This window comes from Peromyscus californicus, unplaced genomic scaffold, assembly GCF_007827085.1.
Source record: "Peromyscus californicus insignis strain IS unplaced genomic scaffold, ASM782708v3 Scaffold_7__1_contigs__length_154581171, whole genome shotgun sequence".
NCBI lineage: Eukaryota > Metazoa > Chordata > Mammalia > Rodentia > Cricetidae > Peromyscus > Peromyscus californicus.
This window is the reverse complement of record NW_026294595.1, coordinates 108960161-108985122: the sequence shown is the minus strand read 5'-3', so window position 1 is coordinate 108985122 and position 24962 is coordinate 108960161. Positions and strand designations below refer to the sequence as shown.

The following is a 24962-nucleotide window of genomic DNA, read 5'->3' as shown; positions in this document are numbered from 1 at the left end:
TTGCCCTTCTCAATTTGTGACCCACCCTATCTGAGATTAATCTGATGTTTTTTCAAACAGCTGCTGATGGTGCTTAACTCAAGGCTATTATCATGGTTGAAAATCTAATTCCTTCAGGATCTTGTCAAACCCTTCACTGCAAAATTGATGGGCTACATGTGATAACCAACTTAACTTAACCTTTAAACAGTCCATCTAACAAGACCGTTATATTTTCTGTGCCTCTATGTTATTCCCTGGAATTTCTACATCATCCCACAAAGTATTTTCCAGTCTGGCATGTCTTTGACCTTCTGCATAAATTACTGAGATAGTGGGATATGAGTTAAGGCAGACTTTTGCACATATAGAAAAGCAATAAGATCAATATTGAGAGCAAGTCCTACCTATCTCTTGACTGGAGTTCACTTGGCTGAAGTGGAACTCAGCAAAACAAGGAACACTGCTGTCTTTGATGTCTCAGAAAGCTGTGCTTTTAGTATGTTTTGACACCTGATGTTAGGGGCGTGCACACGTAATGCCTGAAGAAATAATGGCTGTGGAGTAAGTCAGACATCTAATTAACTGGGATGAAAAGGGTTTAGCCCCTTTATTCCCAACAAGTCAAATTCTTTATTTATAGAGAAAAGTTTTACAAAAGGGTGAAAGAAGGTGGAGGTGTGGGTTTATGACAAAGCATAGGTTTAGAATGACCAAAGCCCCAATTTCAATGTCTAGCACACAAGAAGAGAGGGGGAAAGTGGGGAGCAGGACTATCCAAGGAAGGAAAGAGGAAAGCAGAAGGAGGAACAGAAAAAGCAGAAGACAAAGAGGGGAGGTACTGGTGGGGTTTACCTACCAACAACAGGAATAAGAGATAGTAAACCAGAACTCTAGAAACTAGCCATGTGAATTTGAGTGAATCAATTTGTTTATACTGTGTAGGAGCCCACAGAGGCTTCCTAGTGAGAAACTACTCAGGGTCAGAGAATCTAAGTTGCTTTACCCAGCAGGGCTGCATAATGGGATGATTTGACTACAGGCATGGTTACCAGGTATTTGGAAGGGTCTAAAGTTGGCTGTACGGTGTGCTTTGATCTTAGAAGGGGGAGCTCTTTTGCCTCTCCCCTTGACATATTATAAAAAGCTCTTTTCAATGAAGCAGTTGGGTATTGACCCAGGCCCTCCTGAAGCTATCCTGTGTTTCTGTCTTTCTTCTCATTGGCTAGGTCTCTTTCTATCTATCATTTCTTAATCCCTCTCTCCTCTACCTAAGAACCCTTCAAAAGATGGGAACTGGACTCCCACAATACTGGTGAATCAGTGAACAGAGATTTAAATTGTATGTATGAGTTTAAGTTCTGCTCACTTCTGTTAGACCTCAAAAGACATCTCCCTCCTTATTCTTCCTTGTCTGACTAAAACAGTTGTGAAGCAACACTGAATAATATAGATTTTTTAAAAATGGAAATAAGGTAACAGTCACAGGAAGGCAGGATGAAGAATCTGTATAGACAGAAAATCATGAGGGGTGGAGGGAGAGCCATGAGTGAGGAGGGAGAGCATGCAGCCACTGGTCATTGATTGACTACATCGGAGGCCCTGTTCTCCCTACTCCAGGACATGTGACTGACATTCATGTCCTTTGTGTGCCTCCCCACTCTGGTCAGTGTTCTGCTGTGTTCCTGAATTATGGCTTTGGCCTATTGTTAGCAAGCATGCTGTCCATAGGGGTGAGACAATCATGCTGGAAGTCAGGGAGAGCTCTAGAATGGGTTTTCTTTCTGGTTTATTTTTTTTGTTTGTTTTCTGTTTTTTTTTTTTTTTTTTGGTTTTTGTTTTGTTTTTTGACTGACTTTGTCAGACTATACATAGTGGATAAGACACAGTCGGCAGAGCGAGAGCAGCACAGGTGAGAACATTCATGAAGGGTAAGATGGAGAGGGCAGAATGATGTCACTCAGGTTTTAGCACAGTTGAGAACATTTATAGACAGTTGACCCAGATTGCGAACTGCTCAAGAGTTTGAGCACAGGTTCTCCTAGTCAAGCTGGCCACTGGCTGTCCCAGGATATACACAGCAGATGAAGGATAAAGGATGGAATCCTTCCAAGAGGCAAAGAATCTCCCAGCCAACCTGAAAACTCAACTGATTTTAAAGTGTTTACTTTTGAGGCATGTAAATATGTTGATAACCTATCTGAAAACATGATTGTTAGATCAGGGTTTATCCAGGCAATGTGAAAATGAGGAAGGGTGAAACTGACCTCAGCAGAAACAGATGGCAGTTCTATTACTACAATGGGCAAGCAAACTTCCTATGGGAATGGATTGTGCCTCCTGGGGATGAGGGAGCTAGGTTTTCTAGGAGACAAGAGTGGTGATCTAGGCAGAGCATTATGGTTTCCTTCCTGAGGATGAGTGTAGCTAGAGTTTTCCTGCTTGGCCCACGGTCAAGACAAATCTCTCTCACCTGCCAGTCCCACAGCCACTCAGACCCGACCAAGTAAACACAGAGACTTATATTGGTTACAAACTGTATGGCCGTGGCAGGCTTCTTGCTAACTGTTCTTACAGCTTAAATTAATCCATTTCCATTAATCTATACCTTGCCACGTGGCTCGTGGCTTACTGGCATCTTCACATGCTGTTTCTCATCGTGGCGACTGGCAGTGTCTCTCTGACTCAGCTTTCCACTTCCCAGCTTTATTCTCCTCCTTGTCCCACCTACACTTCCTGCCTAGCCAATGGCCAATCAGTGTTTTATTTATTGACTAATTAGCAACACATTTGCCATACAGAACATCCCACAGCACTTCCCCCTTTTTTTTTCTGTCATACTTCATGTATGTTCTACTTCTGCTTAGGATATTCGGTATATTGATATATATTTAAGATTATTGTCATATTGCATATCACACTACATACTCCTACCTCTGTTATAAATATCGATCTATATTTAAGATTATTGTCATATTGCATATTGCACTATAATTACTACCTCTGTTAAAGATATTTTGTGTATTGTCACAATTTTGAAGTCATCATCCTTTACCATTTGTTTATAGACTGTTTACCTTGTTTACATGAAGCCTTAGTCCTTAGGTTATTTAGGTAGATAAGACTTATAGATTTATAGAATATGGCATTTAAATAACTTAGAATTCTGTTGACGTGAGACACAATTGCTCCTGGCAGCACCAATTTGATCCCGAGAGAATGTTGGGCTTCTAAGACATTTCCATTTGGAAGTTTGTCTTCTTGGCACAAAATGGCCTACCGGGCAAAGAACTGCCCTTGCCTCGACGGCTGACAGTACTAATGCAATGCTATCCTTTCTGGACAAGCGGGACACAAGGAAAGCGACCACTGTACTCTGCCAAGACAGGGTAAGATGGTCTTTCAGAATTCCTGCTTCTGAAGATGGTCTGTCAGATACTTTAGGCCTGTAGCCAATTTGAATGTACCAACAATGCTGAGAAACATTAGGTGACTGTCCAGGCTGCCAGCTGTCTCGGTCTACTCTCGCAAGATTCCCGAAAGTTGCTTGCATCCATCTACCATTTCTCAGGTACCATTATATTCCTTCTCAGGTCTTTGATGGGATTGAAGACTAGCAGTTATAGTTACAACTTAGTAGATAGAACATATTAAGTATTAGATTCAGGTTCTTTAGGATAGGACACCTTTTGGAATGATCTTTGTAACATGCCATTTACCTATGCTCTATACTTCTCTGTATTTTAGTATGTGTTTCTTGCTTGATATTGTTTGCATTGGTTGTAGTTCCATCTTATCTAGGTCATTATCCCTCATTATTCCTGGACAATATTTGATAACCATTCCTTTGTATATAGTCTTGTATTAAGTTAGAACTTTCTTATTTAGACAAGAAGGGGGAGATGTAGTGGGTAGCCATTCCAGCTTTGATCTGGAAGTTCCAACCCCCATTGAGACTTCGGCAACTGCCATGCCTACAAGGCGGGGCCAAGGGAGGCGCCTGGGTACCCAAGATCTGGATCGGCGGGCGCTAGCTCCATGCCAGGACCCTGGATAGTGGAGGTGGACCAAGCAGAGCTCCAGAGAACACTGCTGGACTGTGATACACCTTCCCCAGACCCTGCGACCTACCTATCCCTTAATTTGTAAGTTATGCCATTAAATAAATCTCCTTTTAACTACGTGGAGTGGCCTTAATAATTTCACCAATCGATGAGTGGTGGGATGGACACCTGGGGATTTCCAGAATGAAGGGTTGAGCTTGGGTTGGGCTTCTTTATCAGGATGGAGAGATGTTCTCAGATAACAGGAGATTCCATAGCTTAGGGGGACACACACACCTTCAGTGATGATGCCCCAAAGTAGAACATACATATGTCAAACACTGACTGATGATGTGATTTACTTTGGACAATTCCCTCTCTCCTTATGTTGTTGATGCTTGAAAACCCGCTTTTGTAGGAATGGAGAAAAAGAGAACTCACAAAGTGTTATTTGTTAGCAGTGAACAACACTGAGAAAAACGTGCCATTGGCTCAGGGCAAACAAAACAGACATGCTTGAAATGACTACTAACTGCCACCAGCTGTGGCTCTAACACATCCTCTCAAGGAAGTGCATCAAGCACTCAATTTTATGACACTGAAAATGGTATTTCAGGAGTATGTACTTAGACTCAGCAGGCAGGGGTGCTTGTCCTTCAGCCTGAGGCCTTGGTCTATCCTTACAATCCACATAGTAGAAGGAAAGAACTGACTCCAATAAGTTTTCTTCTGTCATGACACATGTGTGCCCCCTAAAATAAATACATAATACGTGCATAAATAAATATATGTAAAAAAATAACAAATAGCATTTCAAATATTAAAACCCATTTGGGGTCCTATACAGTTTAACTTAAAAAGGACAATCCATATTTATTCTTTTAAAATATTTTATTTGAAATAGGTATCATTCACATTTAACTTACACAGAAACACACCACCAAATTATGAAGGAAACATATTTTCAGTAACTTTAAAGATCACCCATCACTGCCACCCTTCAAGCTTGATTCTGTCTTCTTATGCCTTTCCTCAGAGGTGACTACACACTTGAATTTTAATTTTTAATTTAACCTTCACTTTGCTTATATATGTGTGTATGTATGTGGGCACATGGGTGTCATAGCCCACATGTGGAAGTCAGAGGACAAACCATCAGAGTTGGTTCTCGGGGATGCGGGGTGGCTGGGGGGGGGTGGGAGGAGGGGGGATCTGTGGGTGGTATGTGGAGTGAGTAGAAAATTTCTTAATAAAGAAAAGTGAAAAAAAGAAAAAGAAAGAAAGAAAGTTTAACTCAGGTATTAGGCTTAGAGACAAACGCCTTTAGCCACAGAGCCTTCTGGCCACCCTCCCCCAAGCTGCTTTCTAAAGAATGAACAATTTCATCCCATGTGTGTAAGACTGAGTGATATGACCCAGATAATTAGGACCAATGATGATTTGCTCCTCATATCTGCAATGCCCTGTTTCTAACCACACAGAACTTCATACATGTAAATTTGACACTCAGTTTGCGGCTATAACCTTAGTAATAGCATTTCTAAAATTAGACAGCACTGCCCAGAAAAGGCAGCTTCCTTTCCAGAATGTTCTAGGTCTGCCCTATCTGAGAAGCCCAAGTGCCTGTAGGATTGGGCAAGAGAGGAAACAGACAGTCGGCACAGATCCTCCATCATTGCAGAAAAGTACTTTGGTCCAGTTATGGCCAGTGGGTCAGTGGCACCATGGCAGTGTAAAACTGATGCGGAAACACAAGAACTACAGACAACACTTAAATTTTCACCCATTTTACTGAATAATAATTAAAATTTTGCTTATGTACTTCAGTATTTTTATAGTTTCTCTGAATATCTGCATTCTTTATTTTAGAACTATTATATGGTGTGCTGGCTAGTTTTGTGTCAACTTGACATAAGCTAGAGTCATCAGAAAGGAGGGAACCTCAATTGAGAAAATACCTCCAGAAGACAGAACTATAGACAAGCCTGTAAGGTGTTTTCTTAACTAGTGATGGATGTTGGAGGGCCCAACCCATTGTTGGTGGGGCCATCCCTTGGCTGATAGACATGGGTTCTCTAAGAAAGCAGGCTGAGGAAGCCATAAGGAGCAAGCCAGTAAGCACCAATCTGCCATTGCCTCTACATCAGCTCCTGCTTGCCTGTTCCTGCTTGGTCTGAGTTTCTGCCTTGGCTTCCTTGAATAGACTGTAACTCAGAACGTATAAGCCAAATAAGCCTTTTACTCCCTAAACGGCTTTGATCATGGTGTCCCCTCACAATTAGTAACCCCAGCTAAGACATGTGGTTTCTATGAATTTCCAATATGGTAAAATTGGAAGCTAAGATCTTTGGTTTATGGTAGAAACTTCACATGCCTCAAAACTGTATTTAAAGGCCAGTGAGGTGTTTTGGCATATAAAGACCCTTTCTGTGCAAGCCTAGTGACCTTAGCTGAATCCCTAGAACTCACACAAAGGTTGTAGTAGAGACTAATTCCTCAAAGTTCCTATGATCTCCATCCACATGTACCATGGCATATGCTCCATACCCTATCATCATCATCATCATCATCATCATCATCATCATCCTTCTCTCTCTCTCTCTCTCTCTCTCTCTCTCTCTCTCTCTCTCTCTCTCTCTCTCAACAAAAGGATTTTGGAGTTTTAAGTGCTCCCAAGGAATGTTGATTTTAACTATGAATCATCTTACTGTTTAGTTAATAGACATCTGTATAGCTACGCTCTATGCAAAACACTGTGATTCAGAATTATGGATATCAGCACAAGAGTTCTATAAGGGAGAGGAAAAGGCAGTGTATAGAAAGTCGTGAAATATACCAAGAAGAGAGTTTAACCTGAGTTGATGACACAGAATTAAGACAGTCATGGATACTATTTAGAAAATTTCCATACATTTGTAATGGAAAATCTGCATCTATTTATGGAGAGTATCAGCAATTCATAGAGAAGGAAAGGGGGACCAAACATAAACTTTTCTTAGAGTCATTTTGTGAGTGGTATATAGTAATAGTGCTGCTGGTAGGGCATAGCATAACTAAGTGCTGTCCAGTGCACTTTCAACTCCCTACAGTCATCTGACTACTTATATCTTTCTATTTGCTTGTGTTTTAAATAGCTCAACTTTGGCTGGTACAAAAGTCACTATAGTCATGTGCAAAGTATTACTGAGTCATTTAAATTCTCTTTTCCAGTTCTCTATGATAAATGAAAAAGAAAAAGAAATGAGACAGTGTTTCTCTACATAGTCATGGCTGTCCTGGAACTCACTAGGTATACCAGGTTGGCCTCTAACTCACAGAGATCTGCCTGCCTCTGCCTTCTACATGCACATTAAAGTCATGTGCCACCACATCTCTCATCATATTTAGTTTTTTAAAAAGTATATTATCCACAGTACTTTTCTATATACTTAGATTTGGGCTTATATGTGTCAGAGACCAGGGGAAATTTTCATCCATAAGACTGAAAACTAAGTGATATAACTGAGGATCTTAGTGGGCAGAGATGATTTAGGCATGACTACTTCAGGGTCCATTCACTTCGGCCTCAGGTTAACTTTTGGAGGATTTTTTTCTACATATTGGGTTAAAATTTCTTCTTCAGGGATTTGATAGCTTTACTGTGCAATAGTTTCAGGAATGTCCCAAATTAGATTCAAATTATTTCCAGGAATCATTTGGCCAAATTCCAGTGGCTCATTGTGACAAAGGTTAAGAGTATCTATTGGTTGAACTGGGTAAGAATAGATATTTTTGCACAATAATTCAAGTTTCTTTTCCAAACAGCAAAATCTACACAAGGCAGAAAAAGGTAATAGAGATCTACTATAGCAATTATTCTCAAAGTGTCTTCAGACCAAGAGTTTTAGAATCACCTGTTAAAGGTAAAATTTCTTGAGCCCCATCCTGGAAGCACTAACTCATAGATTTTAAGATTTGATTGAACTCAGTAATGCATATGCTTTACCAAGTGACCCTGCAGACTCTGAGGTTCATAGAGGGTTGAAGACCATTGCTGAACCCTACTACTTATAAAACAAACTCCTTTCCCATTTCTGTTTTTCAGTTGCATATGTCATGGCCCTTTATATTGTAGATCAGCTCTTACATCATCTTAACTTTTTATATTCTGCCTTATTTCTACTTCTCTGCATTCTAAGTAGTTGTCATCACCCAGCATTGATGTAGACTGCCTTCTGACTAAAATGCTTCTTATGCATCTACGTATTTGCATAATTACAGTAACGCTTTATAAGCAATCTTCTAGAACCTGACCACTTTTAGGTATCTCTGTTCTAACTTAAATACTTTTATAACATTTACTTTCCTCTATTTTTATATCATGATCAATATTAGCGAATGTGTTCACTAATTTATATAATTATTTAAACAAACAGGAAGACTGGAAGTTGATTTTCTACTCCTCTGTCCAATATTCTTAGAATGTAAGCATTGTGTGGGCAAGAATCAATATTTGGCTTTTGTCTCAGTACGTAAAACAGTTCCTTTTTACAGAGAATGCTTACTAAATATTCATAGATGATTTACTAGATATGTTACTGAGTACTCTATGGTGGCTTCTGCTACTCCACCATCTTTGTCAGACATCAAATGAGGGGACAGCTGAGATAAGTCATTAATTGTGCAAAGGGACAAGATGATGCAATGAGAAAGGATACAACAACCAGAGACACAACATCCATGACCCTGAATGGTGGGGCTGTTCAAACAAAATCATTGTGGCTTCCCAACTAAGAAAGATCACATCCATAGAGATTCTTATGCTAAAGAAAAGTAAAAAAATAATAATAATAATTTTCACCAGATTGTTATCAAATACTTAAATTTGTTATTTCTTGATTTGTAGTGCATTTTATGGCATATTTTAAGCCAATGGCTTGAACAGAGAAAGATGGGAAAATAGACTATCTTAAGTAATGTAAAAATTGAAGACATTGCTCCAAGGTTTAAGTGGGAGGAATGCTATGCAAGAGAGTAACTGAAAAGTGAAATTAGGGAATAGAGATATTCTCCCAAGGGAGGGAGGAATTGGATTTCCAAATAAGTGCTTGGGCATAAATGTAAGATATTTTAGTCTACAAAATTAATTTCTGGTAAGCCTTCACAAACATCATCATGACCCTGTCAACTTTGATCAGTGCTGCAGACATAAAAAGTGACGTTAGGATCTCTGTTGGTAGCCAACACTAATTGCACCATCTGTTTATCATTATTGATGCTCCCACATCTTTGATATCAGAAAATCCCAGTTGGTTAGTCACTGCTCTTGTTTTTAATACAGGCTACAACTTAATCAAGTCTTGATGAAAAGAAAAGGGTTGATAAAACTTATTAATAACTTTAAGCCTCCCTTCTCTCATAGGTATACTGTCTTCTACAACAAAAATGTTAGTAGTTTAGTATTGAAAATAAAATAGTAGGGGCTTCAATTTGGTTCATCACGCAGGAAGAGAAGAATCTGTCTACCATTCCCAATGCATTCCCACAGTGGGAACACGGGGATGCTGTCCCTATGTTTGCCTTATAGGTGATCAACTGAACTAATGCTATATCTAAAGTTTTTATGAGCAGTAGCTGGGTTACAACTAGAATTTGGGTACACTGACCCATATTTTCTTATCATTTCACATGTAAGATACATAATGAAATTACACAACAAAACAGAAACAAAACAAAGAATGGCAAGGAAAAGTTTTGAATACCAATGAGTTAGGAAACCAAGGAGGGTTGATTCTAGGCTCCTTAACCTGTGTGTAACCGACAGCAGAAGGAAGTAAATGAGTAAGTGGGATATTGTAGTCAGTGACATTGGACTTCCGGTTAAGCACACAACAGTTTCAAGTGTGTGTTTGTTTATCTCAGTATAATGGCTTCCCTAGCTGCTAAAAGAGGTAATACTAACATAATCTTCAAAGGAGTGTTATGGGGAGTTAAAGAGTTAATGTAAGTCATGTATTGAGGAGAAAATAGCTTGAAACAAAGGAAGTATTCTAAAACCATGTAGTTACTAAGTTCAGTGTACAATTCCTATTTCACTGATTAAGAATCTAAATTCTTGAAGAGAGTTGTTTTGGTCTTCACCAATACAATATGAATGCCAAAGAAGCTAGCCACCAGGTACATATCTTTCCTCAGAGCCACAGCTCTAAAATGTCTAAGTCTTCTACTGACTGCAAATGAGGCAGCACCTTCAGGTACTTCATGAGAGTCAGTTAAAAATGTTGAAGTTCACCAGGCGGTGGTGGCACACGCCTTTAATCCCAGCACTTGGGAGGCAGAGGCAGGCAGATCTCTGTGAGTTCAAGGCCAGCCTGGTCTACACAGCAAGTCCCAGGACAGGTTCCAAAGTTACACAGAGAAACCTTGTCTTGAAAAAAAAACAAAAGTTTCTTTTTTTTTAAGTTCTTCCAAAAATTACCTAAATTACTATATGATCTGGGGTATATATCGAAAGGAATAAAATCAGTGTCAAAAGGAAATCTGCCCCATACGATTGTTGCACCATTATTCACAATAGCCACAGCAGGGAGTCAATCTACATGCCCATCAACAGATGATGGATATGGTAAATATAGTACATAAACAAAGTGAAATAATGTTCAGCTCAAAAAGAGATGAAATCTTGTCATTTATGGCTACATGATCACATTATCCTGAATGAAATAAGGTAGGTACGGGAAACTAAATAAGACACAATTTCACTCATCTGTGACAGTGACTCCCATCAAAGTGCAGAGTAGAATAATAGTTACCAGAGTCCCGAGGAGAGAGTGGACGACGTCCTTTGCTGGCACAGAGCACAGGAATGACATTTGGTATCCAAATGTAAAGAGATTTTGGCTGACAATTTTATGTTTGAAAATGACTGGAAATGAGGAGTTAAATTTCCCAACACATTTCAAAATGTGCTTGAGGTGGTAGATACACTTCCTGACTAGATCATTACACATGACAATGTATAGTTATTGAGACATCACTCTGTGCCACATAAAGATGCACAATTATCCTACATCAATTTAGAACAAAATAAAACTATTTTGTTTGATAAAATGAGAAAATAAACATGGAAATAGTCAAAAAGTGAGAACCCTGCTTGCTGTAAGTAGCCTCAAGCATACATACCTACAAAGAATTACCTTCCCTTCTAAGTAATGGATTTCATTATTCCTGTCTCATTTAAGAGCTTATGTACTATTTCCAAAGGTTTTGTGTATTATTTATTATTTTGAAGTAAATGTCAGGCACATTGTGGGAGACCTCTCTTATAATAAAAATTGGGTTGGAAAAAGCAAAACTACGAATGTTTAGCAAAAACAAACTTTGAAAGGAAGCTCAACTCTTTAAAAAAATGTTTCCTTAGGCATTTTTCTAAAATCAGCCTTGTTTCTGCATAATATTTTTCTTGGTTGGGCAAAGGCTGGTTAAAATATTCATTATTTTTTTAATGTACCATGCTGCTATTTGCAGCTTCAGGTAGTTAATATTTGTGTTCAAGCTTTGCAGTTCAAATGGGAAAATCCACCCTAAGGAGTATTGCTGAACAGCATGAAGGAATCCTTCGAAACAGGAGGTCCCTTTCCTGAATACCAATCAGTGTGGCTTTCCTCTGTGGTTGCGAAAGGAAGCGCTAACCAATGTTTGCACTCCACCATGCCCTGCATGTCAGAAGCTTAATTCCAAACACAGGCTGCCTTGTCGGCAGGGTTTCCGGATGGCAGAATAAATTGAACCTCTGAAGGCCGATGGCGCTACTGTGTCTCCAGATGACGTCAACGTCTACTGGGACAACAGTGTGAAAAAGTGTAATATAATCAGAAAGTGCTTGGCTAAAGATTACCTCAGAGAGTATGTGTATGTGAATATGATAGGCCAGCCCTGTGAGCAAAGACATGAGTGTTTATTCATACATAAAAGCCTGGATTAAAATGCAAGGGGGAGTGGAACACAAGAGACCTTTGAGAAAAGTCTGCACTCTGCATGGACATATTAACCCTCTGGTTACATACAAGCAAATTAGAGGGAAGATTTCCCCCCACAATGACTGTCCATCAAGTTTGTAGATGCTACTATAGTTCAAATGCAAGTCATTTACATAGAAATGTGAAATTGTATGTCTGAAAGACTTAAGTATATTCACAGGATGGTCAATGCTTTTTATATGCTTTTAAAAATGTGTTAACTGGGTACTTCCTATGTATGAGAATCTATACCCTGACTAGAATGGGAACATGAACATAAGACAGGGTTAGGACTTGCTATCAAGTTGTGTAGTGATTAATCCTTTGCATTGATGCTTCCTTTTGTGACCTTAGATAAACAAATGTATTAGTGTAGAGTACCTATCACTCACATTTTAAAAAGACAAACACATGCCATATTTAATTACATATTTTTATTTTTTTCTCTTTTCTTTCTCAAAGAATAACAATTCTAGTCCTTCATAATTTTATATTATTGCTATCCACTCCACAGTGTTTGATTCATGTGCTTCAAGAACTTTGGGACCACCGAGTGTCTGAATAGACTGCTCTTCCTAGGACAGAAGAGATCATTCCAGAGGCACTGTTTCCCTGTCAAGGCTGAACTCACATTGCATGGTGGAGGGGGTAAATACTGTTCTTTCTTACTTTGTGCTTAAGGATCCCAATTCCTTCTTCATCGCTTTCCATCCTATCTTGAAGCATTCATAACCAACTTGATTGGAACTAGTTTAGGTCACCACGCCCATACAGTTGTATCTAACGACATGACAGTTAATTCTGAAATTACATGTGTCTTCTACCAAGAAGCCATGCAGGTCTCAGTTGTGTCTGGTGTACAACAGAGGCTGTGGCGGTGGTTAATTTTTATCACCTTCCACATTTCAAAGTTGAGAGAAAAGCTAGATGGCATCTTTTCCTGCAAATAATGTTTTCTAAAAAGGTGTCTGCCTAATAATGGACCACAAACCTGAACATCATCGGCCCTCTGGTTATAGTAATCCCTTTCCTCACACATTGTTCTCTTAATGCCCTTGTCATGCCACACATGCATTCTGCATGATGACACTGCATTATATTTTTTTTATATTTTCACCTTATATAAGAATAGCCTAATATCCCTCTGTATTTTTTTTTATTGAAATTAGATTTTTTTTCTTACTTAATGTATCCTGATTATGGTGTCCCTCCCTCTGTTCCTCTTAGTTCCTCCCCACCTCAACTCCCTTCTTGATCCACCCTGTTTCTGTCACCCATTAGAAAACAAACAGGCTTCTAAAGAATAATAATATAATAAAATAAGACAAAATACAAACTAACACACAAGAGTAGGACAAAACAAAGAAACAGAAGGGAAAGAACCCATGAAAAGGCACACGAAGCAGATAAAGATATGGAGACCAACTCAGTCACACACTCGGGAATCTCATGAAAATGCTAAACTGGAAACAACATATATGCAAAGGAGCTGTAGGGTAAAAAGACAGAAGAAAAAAATGTATGGAAATAAAACAGAATAAAAATTTTAAAAAATGATAAAATTTTAAAAAAAAAGGAAGAGCCCTGACATGGCATTATGAGACAAGGAAACTCCAAAGATGCCATTGAGTAAATTTTCTATTGGCCATCTACTGTTGAACATGCAGCTTATCCTTAAGAGGAGTTTATTTTCCTGGTGAGAATCCCCTGGGGAAACTAAATGTTCATTTGGAAGTGGTTATTTGGAGACAGCTTCCTGGTTAGGAAGGGGTGTGTATGTCCACTTCGGTCAGCTCTAGGACCTCACCTGGTGCAAACCCGTGAAGGCCCTGTGTGTGCTGCCTCAGTCTGTGCGTTCATATGTTGATTAGAGGGCCTTGTTTTCTTGGTCTCCTCCACCCACTCTGGCTCTTACAGTCTTTCAGCTTTCTCTTCCATAGGCTTCCCTGAGACCTGAGGGGAGGGATTTGATGGAGACATTCTGTTTAGGCATGAGTTTTCTAAGGATTCTCACTCTCTGCATAATGGCTGGCCCTGGGTCTCTGTATTTTTTCCCATCTGCTGCAGGGGGAAGCTTCTCTGATGATTGCTGAAGAAGGAACTGATACATGAGTATACAGAATGTCATTGGAAGTCATTTTATTGCTACTATTTCTTAAAAAAAAAATTAGTGTTTGCTTTTATGCAAGGTCCTTGGGCTTTGTTGACTCAGGTTCTCCATCACCCCAATAGTGTCAGGAATGGGTTTCATCTCACAGAGTAGGTATGAAGTGAAATCAGACACTGGCTGGTCACTCTCACAAGTTGTGGGCCACCCCTGCACTAGTGTTTCTTGCGGGCAGGACACCATTGTAGATCAAAGGGTTTGTGGCTGGGTTGCTGTTTGTGTTTCTGCTCTAGTAGCATGTAAAATACCTTCCTGTACCAAAGATACTAGCACATAAGGGCGATGCTTAACTTTTCCTCTGTAGCTTTTCCCTCAGCTCCTCATACATGTTGCCATTCCTTGGACCCTGTTATCCCATTTGATTGTTCTATATCAAAAAATGAAGGACTTTAACAATCTCCTTGTCAAAATTTTGATTTAGATAGTTTTTAGTTTAATCCTATTGACTTCACACCATCTTCTATTATACATCCCTCATTGCCCAGGTAATACTTTAATACATTAATAGTTACGTTAATAGCTGTCCATTATGGTTCAAATGTAAAAGCTCTTCTGTTTAAGCACTTGGTCCCCAGCTGTTGGCTCTGTTTTTGAAGTTTATGAAAATTTCAGAACAGGTGGCCATTTTGGCAAATATAGGCTACTAGGCACATGCTTTAAAGATGCCATTCCCTACTTATTCCAAATCTGAACTCTCTCTGCTTCCTGCCCAGCTAAGCTATAAACAAATCATACCACATGCTCTCTCTGCCAGTGGTCAGAGTACTCCAACCAACATGCTGTCCTAACCATTATGGAATGTACCCTCTCACCCATGAACCACAATACACCTTTCCTGTCTTAAGTTGTTTCAATTGGGCATTTTCACAGTGACCACAAAAGCAATTAGCACTCTGCCCAACTTACCTCTTAAGCTGTCTTGTTTCTCCATCTCTTGCGTACTTTCACTCTATTTTCTAGCAATTCGTTTCTTTATTTTTTTCTTCTCCATAAACAACCAGCTGGCATTGGAGAACTTGACAGAAATCAGGATGGTGGATTATATGATAGAATGATGTTAATTATGAGTTAAACTGTTGACAGGTTGACTGCACTAGGAACCCAATGCTTCACCCTTTCTGTGCTCACATCCTCTTACTATGCAGATTTTACAGTTTTTCCCCACTAAAGTAGAATAATTGGTTTTCTAAACCTTGGTCCTAAATTCAGGCCTATGGCTTGATTTGACCAGTGGAATCCTAGCAGAGAGAATTCGTGCAGAGGTCTGTAGCTAGAGTTTTCCTGCCTGGCCCACAGTCAGGACAAATCTCTCTCACCTGCCAGTCCCACAGCCGTCAGACCCGACCAAGTAAACACAGAGACTTATATTGGTTACAAACTGTATGGCCATGGCAGGCTTCTTGCTAACTGTTCTTACAGCTTAAATTAATCCATTTCCATTAATCTATACCTTGCCACATGGCTCGTGGCTTACCGGCATCTTCACATGCTGTTTCTCATCGTGGTGGCTGGCAGTGTCTCTCTGACTCAGCCTTCCACTTCCCAGCTTTATTCTCCTCCTTGTTCCGCCTACACTTCCTGCCTAGCCAATGGCCAATCAGTGTTTTATTTATTGACTAATTAGCAACACATTTGCCATACAGAACATCCCACAGCAGAGGTCACTTTGCCTTTCTTTCTCAAATAGTCCATAGAGCTGACCCCTTGCAGCCCAGGAGCCTAAAATTGATTTCCATTTCTTCCTAACCCTCTCACTGGTATCTCATTTGGGTTCAGGCTTTTGTATCTATTATTATATATTCATTCCATGGCTGGATTTGCTCTGGTCTTTAACCTGATCTTCCACATCAAAACGAAATGTTGGTGCTAAATCAAACATTTTTCAGATGTCACTTTAGCTGGCTTTTCAGAATTACTTGACATGTATACTGCTTGTTGACTTTTAAAACATCCTTTTCTTATTTTTGTGACAATAGACTCTTTTGGTTGCTCATTACATCCTTCTTTAATTTGCCTCCATCTATAGTCAGATTTGTCTCCTTTACCTGGCTAAGAAATGCTATTTTTCAGGATTTGTTTCTAGGCTCTCATACTCTACATTCAAAGAGAAGTTATTTCACCTAGTGGCTTCAATTATTGACTCACCCTGAGTGAATCAAAAATCAGTGTCTCTGTCACGAATCTTGTTTCTGAGCCTCAAGCTCATTCATCTATCTGCCTCTCTGATACCTGAGTTTGGATGTTAGTAGGGCATTGAAAAGGCGGGAGTTTTAAAATAAATCCCATGATCCTCTTGTTCAACAAATTTGCTTTTCATTTAAAGTTACACTGTCTCAGTAAGTGACACAGTTGTCCACATGATTGAATAAATTGGAAGCCTGAGAAGTATCTTTCAAGCCCCGTATCAAATACAGCCAGAATCACATCCGGTGACTCTTAGCTCCTTTCACCTCATGCAAGGATGTCAACTCTGAACTGATTGCACGCCACTGTTTTCCTTTCTTTGTTTGCTGCTGCACTGTAATCTTATTTCTGCCCAAACCCCTTTGGAATGTCCAAACACTGTATTCTCCCTCTCTCTCCCTCCACATCCCCTTTCTCTCTCTCTCTCTCTCTCTCTCTCTCTCTCTCTCTCTCTCTCTCTCTCACACACACACACACACACACACACACACACACACACACACACACAGGTACATGCATGTGCATTGGAATGTTTAAAATATATCAGTTTACCTTTAGTTTGGAATAAACAACAAAAATCTTACCCTGACCTGCAAAGCTGTGGTTTGGTCTCCATCTATTTCTTCGGCATCATTTCCCATCATTTCCCCTGTGCCCCATGCTCTGCCTTACAGTCACTCTAACCTCCACATAGGTGATTTGAGCTATCCACAGGCCCTTCACCCATATGCTAAACCTCCTTCTTGGTACAATAGCTTTTCCTGGCACATGCTCTGTCTAAACAGAGCATTGTGTCTCACATACCCAGCACCTTGCAGAAATAAAATCCTTCCATCTCCACCATTACATAACTCTTGAAATTTCTCCTAACCACATGCTTTGCCCCGTTTGCTCACCTTAGTTTCTGTGAGTCATCTAGTTTCAGTTTTCCAATAATGTAGCCTTATTTTTGGCACACATTCTTGCTTAGAGAATTTCCTAACTTCTCTGTTTATAAACCCTGGGTCATTCCTACATGCATAAGCTATAGAATTTTCAAAGAAGTCCTTTGCACAATCTTCCTTTCACTGCAGGTGTGTTCTTCAATGGCAGAAGCTCTGTCTGTCTTTTCATAATTCCTGCCTAGCCCTTGGATCCTCGGAGGCAGTACACACAGTAAAAATGAAGGAAGAAGGAAAAGCAGGAAATGACAAGAAACCATGTGGAATAAAGGTATTGCCGTTTGAGGTCCTGGAAATTTTTGACAAAAAAAAAAAAGAATTAATAGTACTGCCTCCTTTCTTTTAAACTACAAAAGTATTCCTTTTTCCCATTTTTTTAAAGGGAGTAAAATCAATCCTAATTCCTTGTATTTAATATTCTTTATATAATAGTATCTATTCTTTCATTTAAGAAAGCTATAGATTCGTGTTTTAGATGTGTCCCTTGTAAGTCAGAGTGAGAAATGGCCTCATAAATCTTTAGAAGTTGAGGGTGGGTACTCCCTTCAAAGGCTCTTTCAGGCTGGGTGACGTGTTCCCACAAGCTCTCCATCCAGCCACAACCCCTTTGGAATGTCGTTGATCTCCTAGAACAGGGCAGCACCTCAACGCTGAGCGTCTCTCCTTTACCCTACATCTTCCCTCTTTTGATCACTTATGTCATACTTCTATTCTGACATGTGTTACGAATTCCTCTCTGTCCCTCTGCCTGACTCAGCACATATCTAATCTGTTGCCATGGTCCTGTTTTGATTGCGGTTCATAGTCACATTATGAGAGATAGTGTCTGAAATCCAGACAAGTTCTCGTGGTTTATCTTTGCTGAGAGGTTTTTTTTTTCCTCTCATCTCCCACACAGTGAGGAGAATGCTAGTGAATGCTTCTAGAATATTGAGTTCTGACAGTTCAAGTAAGATGTAATGGCAATGGGAAAAAAGAGAGTACAGAAGAATCCTGCATGCTACTGACTTATTAAAAGGTACAACACAGCAGTATAGGGAGGGGCAGGGAGAGAAACAAGAAACAACACAGAGATTGATAACTGCATGTTCTCTGAGTGTAGAGAGGTACGCTCTGCTGTCCGTTCCAGGGTTGGATAACCAAGAACACAGACCAAAGGGAGACCGAGGTTGTTTTTATATATTTCAATGTTGTGTTCCCTATTTTATAACATGAATGTATGTTATAGAGCTGTCTAACTTTCTCTGACTGTAGGCAGGCAGTCTGTTTGAGGCTTGGATAACCAGCACACAGACCAAAAGGAGACCAGCCTTCTTTTTGCATCTTTCAACATTTTATTCCCCGTTTTATAATATGAATGTATGTTATAGATCTATCTACTTACATGAATGCAAAAATATTTGGTGAATTTGATTCTTTCATCTGGCTTCTGAAGACTTCCATGCTTTAGAGGTTCTGTGTTTTAATCTGTAACCTGGCTTTGGGTTTCTGACTCAGAAAAGGCTGTCTGAATGAAGAGGCAACTGTTTGGTACCCTCCATTCTACTGACTAGAGGCTCTTGGCTCCAGTGCAATGGGCTTTGTTTTGTAACTTTCAGCTTTGCTGGTGGATAGCTCTTGGATCCTGGGCAGGGCAGGATCTGTAATATCCCTAAGTCTCTGTTTTCTCATTGCTTATAATGAGAGCTAATACCAACCTCTCAGTGCTAATACCAACCTCTCAGAGCCTTTGTGAAAGCTAAGACTGCAAGTACCCAGACAATAGCAGGTTCTTACTGATGCAAACTTCCTTCCCACCCTTCATGTGTAAGGTAAAGTCTCATCACATCATAGATAGTGCCATGACTCTTACCCTAATTTATGAAGATATACTCTTCTGAACAGAGAAACTGTGCCTCCAGAACATGCATGAGCTAAGTCCTTTATTAGGTAACACTCTGTTCCTCAAATTACCTCTTTCAATTATTCTTAAATGCTAATTTCTATATTCCCTTTAGTGTCTATAATGGTAGGGAAGTTAATAATATCAGAAAAATTATGTGCACTAAATTTTCCAAAAATACACTCTATCTGAATTGAAAAGGCACTTCATTTGTGAAAATACAGTCTTAGGAAAACACAGTGAAATTAACATAAAATAACTGTCTTTCAACTGATAAGTTATTTCCTTAACATTTACACACTAAAAATACTGGGATAGGATTCAGCTACATGCTAGTGATCAAAACACAACAAAGTTCTTGCTTTTGTGACCCAATAGACTACAGAAACAAATGTATTAGTCAAGAAATTACATCAATAAATAGGTATTCAGAGGCTATATACTGCTCTGAGTTCAATCCTTAGAATTGTGCATGGGACAGAAATGCATCAAATCTTTGCTGAATGAATGGATGGATGAATCCATGGATGGATGAATGAATGAATAAATGAATATTGGCTAAAGTGGAGATGGCTATTCCAGTGGATGGATGTTGGTACCTGCACTTGTGTTGACTGAATTAAAAGGATTCCCATGGACTTGAATGTTGGACAATTATCTTATAAAACTGAGAGAAGAAAACCTAGAAAAGATAAGCCTACAACTAAAGATATTTTGTTCTCTTTGGTTGGTTTGGTTTTCTTTTCTTTTTTCTTTCTTTTTTTGTGTATGTGTGTATGTGTTTTTAGTCTACAACTCAGGAAAATCGAATGAAAGAGAAGTACAAGGTATATGGGTTGCAGAGACATGGGTAGAACCTTGAGGTTCTCCTGATAGCACCTTTGTCAGCACAGCAGTGTGTTTACCAACAAAAGCACTCTCCAATCTCATTGTTTGAAAGTTATTACTGACATTATATTACATAAGTATATATGATTAAACCATTAGCCACTGGTGAGTAAACTGTACCTCCACTCCCTTCCTTTCCTACCCCAGATATTGGAGGGCAATCTTTCTGGCTTTTAGCCTACCTTCTGAAGATATCTAGGGTTCTCATTCACCTCTTTAGCATAAAGTCAGACACGGAAAGCGGCAGCTAGCATGATGCCTGGTCTACAGCGCGAGATCCAGGAAAGGCGCAAAGCTACACAGAGAAACCCTGTCTCGAAAAACCAAAAAAAAAAAATTATGAAGATTTGCTCTCCCTGACATTTCTCATAATCATTCTGATTGTACACTCCTCCCCAGTCAATTGTTCCCATTACACTTCTGTCCATCTTAAGATTGTTTCCACCCTGTATCGAACCCGAGGTTAGGATCTTCCTCCTATACAGTATTCAGTTATCCTCCAGGTTCATTGAAGAGTGAAAGACAAATCCAGATGGGATTCTGAGAGAATATTGATCTGCTAACCATGCGGAATGAATGGTGATGTACTCAGCCACCTGGAACAGTAGAAATCCAAAACTGCACCAGGTCTTAAGAGCAGCAGAGATGGAAAACTAGTAGGAGTTGGGAGAGGGTCATTGCCAAAATCTTACACCCATGGGGCATGCCATCACTGCTAGGGAACCAGGATAGGGGAAGAATGGAGAGGAGAGAACTCAGATTCTCTTACCCCGCCAATTCTTCAACAAGAGTTATGTGGATGAGGCAAGTGTGGTCATTGACCAGATCACAACATTACACATAGAAAAGAAGAGAATTGTGAAACATTTATGAAGGGGAAGGACTAGAGGAAGACAATTACATTTTCCATGAAGTCCTTATTTTTCAGTAACTTCTGATACCACAGATCACAGGTCTAGTTTAACATTAACAGTCAGTTACCAGCTAAAACCCTGAAATATCTCTAAGTGTTATTTTAAATGAATGGGACTTTCCATGGATTATATAGATCTTGGGTTTCAGTCGTGCATGTACAATTGCAAGTTAATATGTATACATTGTCTTTTGAATGGGAATGATTTAAAAATCTATTTGATAACAAAGATACTTGATGTATATTTGAATTTTTACTTTGGGTTTTCCAAATGTTAGCTTTGTTTATATTTGGTGCTGGATTATGATTTTGTAAAAAAGAGATATCCTGTGCCCTATAGCATATTTAACACTGTATCTAATGTCTACCAACTAGATGCCAATAGAGACTCTTGTATTTGTGACAATCAAAACTGTTCACAAATATTGTTAAATATCTCTTGGAAAACATCACCACTGGTTGACAGTCTTTACTCTCTGGTTGTAGTTCTATGGCTACCAAAAACATAGAGACTGAATAATTACTAAATTGTACTGTAGTTTTGATATAAATCACTTATGATAGAAAGCCTACACTACGGCTCCAAGTGTTTCTTGTTCCTTGACATCCATAACATATTCTACCAGGGTTACGGTGCATAATCAAAGGGACGTAGAAGTTACATCACACAACATCAAAAATTAGACTGCTGAATATTACAGCTCAAGCTTATAATTAATTCATTTGGTATGGCTTGCTTTGGGAGATGCCAAGAGCTGTGTCATAAGGACATTCAGACAAAAAAAAAAATCAAAGAAATGAGGTCTCCAGCAAAATCCTGGAGAAAAATAAGCCCTTCAATGACTACATCAATAAAAGCAGAAGCAGTTTGTCTGATTCCAGCTGAACACAAATGGCTTCAATCACAGCAAACAGTGTGCCTGTGATTCTATGATAAACCAGAACATCACAGACATAAAACTATCTTCAAATTATGGATCCTCAGAAGCTGTGAGATGATAAAATTCTAAAATCTTAATCAAAAGATATCATGAATGTAAAGATAAATGATATGTTTGGGAAATGTCTGTGAAACTTTTATTTATAATTAACAACTTAAAGACAAAATAATATTTAAAGTCACTAACCGAAAAGTAGGGTTAGGTCATAAGCAGGCAGTTCAGAGTAGAGAAAACAATATTTGCTAGTGTGAATAAAGGCTGAGCTTCTCCAGTAATCAGAGGATTTACTAATCAATGGTGTGGCATAATTTCTTCTCAGAATGTTGACCAAGCTTGCAAAGACCAATAAAGGTATTATGACAAAAAATTCAATCAGTTTCACTCTAGAACTATCTGGTAGAAGATACTATGCCTCACTATGTAAAAAAAAATTTGATTTAAGGCATATATCATGTTTACCCAAATATGATTCTTGTTGCATGTACATGAGGATATATAGATATAGATATAGATATAGATATAGATATAGATATAGATATAGATATAGATATAGATATAGATATAGAGTATGTGTATATACATACATATGTATACGGATTCAGATCTGTTACTTGGCTGAGGAAATGTTGATTGAATTCCTACGATAAGCAAGACACATAAAAATAATGGTCCAGCAGGTGTTATTGTAGGAAAAAAGCATGAAATATTAGATATGCTATGGATATTGCTGACTATGAACTTTCGGAACAGTGAAGCGAGATATACCTGTAAGAACAAGGTAAGGTTTGGAAGTGTTGCTCTATAAGTATATGAGGGGACAGCAAGGCGTGGTTAGAGATTGGATGATATCACAGTAGAAATGTTAGTGGCAAAGTGGAGTGAGGGCTGACAGTGGCCCAGTGGGTCAAATGCTTGCTGTGCAAGCATGGAAACCTGAGCTGGGAATCTCCAGCACACAGATAAAAGCCAGGCGCCTCAGCAGGTGTCTGTAGCCCTAATGTCTGGTGGGGTGGGTGCGTAGGGAGAGACAGGTTGATCTCAGGATGCTTGTTGGTCATCTGGTCTACCAGAAATTGTGAAGGCCAGGTTCCATGAGACTCTGTTTCAAAAAAATGAAAAATAAAAATAGCGATAGAGGAAGATGCTTGACCTCAGGGTTATAACACTGAACTCTGGCCTCCACATGTGTGCACAAATGCAGGTACATCTGTTGATTATATGTATGTGTACACATACACACACACAAAAATAATGAATTCTCACCAACAGAAAAGTGTAATGATTTATGCCCTGTGTCATCTGTTTCAGATCTGAGCTCTTTACCCGTCCCATTTGATGCTTCTATCTGCCATGGCTCTTCATACTCTTTGAAGGTGCTGAGTGAGTTTCATATGTGAGAGGAATATAAATAGTGTGAAAATATAAGACTGTGCTACATTTGAAATGGCCATCAATTATTTTAACTCCTTGAATTTGACAGATTGGGATCTATTTTCTTGCTCTTGTTGGTAGAAAAGAACACAGAAAGAAGAAGTTTTTCAGCTCCTAAGTATTGGATCCAACCGTTTGCCATTACGAAATTTTTTAAATGCGAACTTGTGAGTGTGTTTATACCTGAGGACACACAGACATCCCTCTGCCATGGCATGTCTGTGGAAGTCAGAGGGCAAGTCTGTTCTCTTTTTTCACCATGGATAGCTGAGGACAAAACCCAGGTCATTGGGCTCTTGCAACAAGTGGTCTTCCCTGTTAATCCGTCTTACTATTTTTTTCTGGATGTCAAGAGAGCAAGCTGAAACTAGCCAACTGGAGATTGAGACAGTATACCCATCCAACTGAGGCCCCTTAGCAGGACTTCCCACAGGCAACTGCTCAGATGACCCTAGCTGTATGAGTGATACCAGACGAGGTCATGTGGAAAAACAGCTATCCAGTCCCAGAAAACATTAGCATAGACACAATATTTTACAAAGTCCCATTATGAATTATGACAGCCTTTATACAATGACATATCACTTAGCATTTTTACATAATTCAAATTACAACCCTGAGTTGTAAATCTGTGGTACCAGGATCTCAACTTATTAACACACTGTGTCTATACTCAGTAAAAGCACATTGACTGTGTATTCCTATAAATCACCTGGAGAAATTGATTTCCTGATTGACATCTGTTCATCATCAATAGACAACTCTAAGTTATAGTCAGCCACGAATTTCTAACCAATCAAGTAACTGAGCATATTTCTGTAAGTAATGGTTTAGAGTACACATTTTTTTCTTCTTTTTTATTTAAACAGGAATAATATACATAGAACCATATAACAGCATTTTTAAATTTAGCCTTTGTAATTAGTTTGCCTTTACTGTTGCTTCAGAAAATTTTCAGTGGATAATTTTGGAGCTGTGCAACTGGAGAATGATTTGAAGACTGCTGTCATGATTCACTCATTCATTTATGTGCTCAATCCCTACAAGTGGCTGGAAAAAAAAATCCCAGACATATCTTAAAGCTTAACTTGGCTGCCTTTCCTGAACCTGACAAAGTAATGCTAAGAGACGTGCTTAAGTCTGTAACTTCTAAGGCTTAAAGTTCTCCCTGAAGGTGAAGTCAGACCTGCCACTTTTGTTCAGAAGAGAGAGCCAACAAAAGAATATGAGTTTTGAGCTTCACTGTTAACCCTTTGCACTGAAGTGAAGTGACTTAACCAGCTAGCCCTAAGCATAAAACTCACCTGATAGGAAGAAAGCATACTTTACAGATTTTACAGAATCAAATCAAAAGTGCACATGTCCACTATGAGTGTGAGTGTCTATTTACAGAGCACCCACTTCAAAGCCATCAGTATTTCCCAACAAGGCATTGTTAGCAACTTTATTTTTCATTGCTTTGGTGTTCTCATATAAAGTTCTGTTGAACTGAGACTTAAAGAAAATGAAAATGTCCTTATTCCTATTCTCTTACTATATCTTACTCTCCTTCTCTGTGCTCTGAGATTTATTAGAAACAGGTGACACACAGAGAGG

At 39.1% G+C, this 24962-nt stretch overlaps 1 long non-coding RNA gene across 1 annotated transcript; it reads right to left on the bottom strand.

Moving 5' to 3' along the window:
* Positions 1 to 6648: 6648 nt before the first annotated feature.
* Positions 6649 to 17162, bottom strand: LOC128102317 (uncharacterized). The gene is made up of 3 exons (XR_008215382.1): positions 16955 to 17162; positions 15093 to 15201; positions 6649 to 13972 (listed from the first exon to the last, which is right to left on the bottom strand). It is a non-coding gene; the product is annotated as an uncharacterized LOC128102317 (long non-coding RNA).
* Between the last annotated feature and the right edge of the window lie 7800 nt (positions 17163 to 24962).